Source organism: Colobus angolensis, unplaced genomic scaffold (assembly GCF_000951035.1).
Source record: "Colobus angolensis palliatus isolate OR3802 unplaced genomic scaffold, Cang.pa_1.0 Scaffold89, whole genome shotgun sequence".
NCBI classification, from domain to species: Eukaryota; Metazoa; Chordata; class Mammalia; order Primates; family Cercopithecidae; genus Colobus; species Colobus angolensis.
Genome location: NW_012122820.1, coordinates 1,260,239 through 1,263,331, shown reverse-complemented (window position 1 = coordinate 1,263,331; position 3,093 = coordinate 1,260,239). Strand labels below are relative to the sequence as shown.

At 44.7% G+C, this 3,093-nt stretch overlaps 1 protein-coding gene across 1 annotated transcript in view; it reads right to left on the bottom strand.

Annotated features, from left to right (window-relative positions):
* GNB1 (guanine nucleotide binding protein (G protein), beta polypeptide 1) overlaps window positions 1-2,623 on the bottom strand; it is a 53,065-nt gene extending 50,442 nt beyond the window's left edge. Inside the window, exons 1-2 of the mRNA XM_011931088.1 lie at window positions 2,578-2,623; window positions 1,470-1,518 (exon numbers count right to left, since the gene is read on the bottom strand). The gene's annotated coding sequence lies outside the window, so the exon portion shown is untranslated. The remainder of the gene's footprint in view (window positions 1-1,469; window positions 1,519-2,577) is intronic.
* Window positions 2,624-3,093: the final 470 nt, after the last annotated feature.

Below are 3,093 nucleotides of genomic sequence, written 5' to 3'. Positions count from 1 at the left end.
GCCAGGCGTGGTGGTGAGCGCCTGTAATCCCAGCTACTTGGGAGGCTGAGATAGGAGAATCGCTTGAACCTGGGAGGAGGAGGCTGCAGACAGCCGAGACTGCACCACTGCACTCCAGCCTGGGCAACAGAGCAAGAGTCCGTTTCAAAAGAAAAAAAAGAATATCCAATTGTTCCAGCCCCTAATTGTTTTTCAATTTAATATTGCTTTTTAATTTAAAATTATTTCAAACTTCAAAGAGTTGCAAGAAAAATAAAAAGAAACTGTGTACCCTCACCCAGACTCACTAACTACGAACATGGCTTCATCATTCCCACTTTATACAAATAAAAAGGTTTTTTTGTTTGTTTGTTTGTTTTTTTCCTGAATCGTGTTTGCCCTACTTTTTTCTCTTTTTTCTTTTTTGAGATAGAGTCTCCCTCCATCGCCAGGCTGGAGTGCAGTGGCGCGATCTTGGCTAACTGTAACCTCCACCTCCTGGGTTCAAGTGATTCTCCTGCCTCAGCCTCCCAAGTAGCTGGGACTACAGGTGCATGCCACCACGCCTGGCTAGTTTTTGTATTTTTAGTTAGTGACAGGGTTTCCCCATGTTGGCCAGGATGGTCTCAATCTCTTGACTTCGTGATCCGCCTGCCTCGGCCTCCCTAAGTGCTGGGATTACAGGCGTGAGCCACCGTGCCTGGCCCCCCTTACTTTTTTCTATATTGTATACTGGTATTTCTTCCTTTTTTTTTTTTTGAGACGGAGTCTTGCTCTGTCCCCTCCAGGCTAGAGTGCAGTGGCGTGATCTCGGCTCACTGCAAGCTCCCAGGTTCACGTCATTTTCCTGCCTCAGCCTCCCGAGAAGCTGGGACTACAGGAGCCTGCCACCACGCCCAGCTAATTTTTCATATTTTTAGTAGAGACAGGGTTTCACAGTGTTAGCCACGATGGTCTCGATCTCCTGACCTCGTGATCCACCTGACTTGGCCTCCCAAAGTGCTGGGATTACAGATGTGAGCCACCGCACCCAGCCATATATTGGTATTTCAACTAAGGTTTGATTTGAAAAAAGGGCTCTCCTGCTTTCTAATGAGAAAAGCTAGAGAAGTACCGCTCTCATTCAGAATATAAATCCTCATACCGGGGACCCTAAACCTTCTTGCCCAACACTAAATGGAAGGTTTTTTTGAGGATCAAATTGTTTTGAAAACCAACTTTGGCTTAACAGAGATAGAAAAAAACTGTAACAAAAACCAGGGTATTGGCCAGGCATGCCGGCATATGTCTACAGCCTCAGCTACTCAGGAGGCCGAGGTTAAGAGAACCCCTTGACCCCCGGAGTCAGAATCCAGTCTGAGCAACATGGCAAAACCCTGCCTCTTTAAAAACAAACAAACAAAACTACCAGCTATTTAAAAAAACAAACGCTGAAGAAATTTATATATTATCTTTCTAAAACTGAAGAGGATCAAATATATCAAAATTACCTTAATTCAGAAGGGCTTCTGGTCTGGTCTCCAATACATGTAAACTTGTCTGAAACAAACAGAAAAGGTTGTATTTGTATTGCATTCAGGTTGTGAATAAAATATTCTATTTTGCTAGTAGTTACATTTTGTGCAACAACACATAATTTTGACCCTTCCCTATTACTATTTCTCCCCCAAAATTGCTTTATTTAGCACTGCTGTCATATTTTGTTTTTCAGTGTGGGAACAAAATAAGAAATCAGATCTGAGTTTCTTTAAGAATCCTTAGAAATGCCCCAGAGAAAATATCTTGAATTAAACTGAAAAGTATGGTAATAGAGGTTAGAATCCTATCACTAGAAAAATTACAGTAACAATTTAAAAACTAATGCAGGCTGGGCCCAGTGGCTAACCCCTGTAATCCCAGCACTCTGGGAAGCTGAAGCAGGCAAATCACCTGAGGTCAGGAATTGGAGACCAGCATGGCCAACATGGTGAAATCCCATCTCCACTAAAAATACCAAAAAAAAAAAAAAAATTAGCCAGACGTGGTGTCCCAAGCCTGTAATCCCAGTTCCTCAGGAGGCTTAGACAGGAGAATCGCTTGAACCTGGGAAGTGGAGATTGCAGTGAACTGAGATCACACCACTGCACTCCAGCCTGGCGGACAGAGCAAGACTGTCTCAAAACAAAAACACAAAACAGGCTGGGCATGGGGGCTCACACTTGTAATCCCAGCATTTTGGGAGGCTGAGGCGGGTGCATCACCTGAGGCCAAGAGTTCGAGACCAGTCTGGCCAACATGGCGAAACCCGTTTCTACTAAAAATTCAAAAAAAGCTAGGCGTAATGGCAGGCGCCTGTAATCCCAGCTACTTGGGAGGCAGAGGCAGAAGAATCACTTGAACTCAGGAGGCAGAGGTCGTAGTGAGCAGAGACCAAGACCGCGTCTCAAAAAAAAAAAAAAAAGCTGGGTACGGTGGCTCCCGACTGTGTAATCCCAGCACTTTGGGAGGCCGAGGTGGGTGGATCACAAGGTCAAGAGTTTGAGACCAGCCTGGCCAATATGGTAAAACCCTGTCTCTACTAAAAATACAAAAAAATTTGCTGAGCGTGGTGGCGGGTGCCTGTAGTCCCAGCTACTCAGGAGGTTGAGGCAGGAGAATTGCTTGAACTTGAGAGGCGGAGATTGCAGTGAGTCAAGATCATGCTACTACACTACAGTCTGGGCCACAGAGCGAGATTCCATCTTAAAACAACAACAACAACAACAACAACAACACACACACACGCACACACAGAAAACACTAATTCAACAAATTCTGAAGATTAATTTAATCCAGACTTTGCCTGTTGGGCATGACAGTGGAAAGCATTTCATCTGAATCTCAAGGAAGCCACTAAATAACCACTTCCTGAGTCCTGGCAAGTCTATGTTGGGGCACTTCCAATCCCTCCCTCTGTCCCTGCTGACATGGTCCCATCCAGCGCCTGGCCCTGGTGCCCAGGAAGGTGGCTTGAATGGTGACAGAGATCACAAGAGGTTTCTGACTCCTCTTGACACACTTCTGGTGGAATGAAAATATGTCCAATTCTAGATTTCTTCTGATTTCAGAACATTTAAAGATGCTTTTGTAATCACT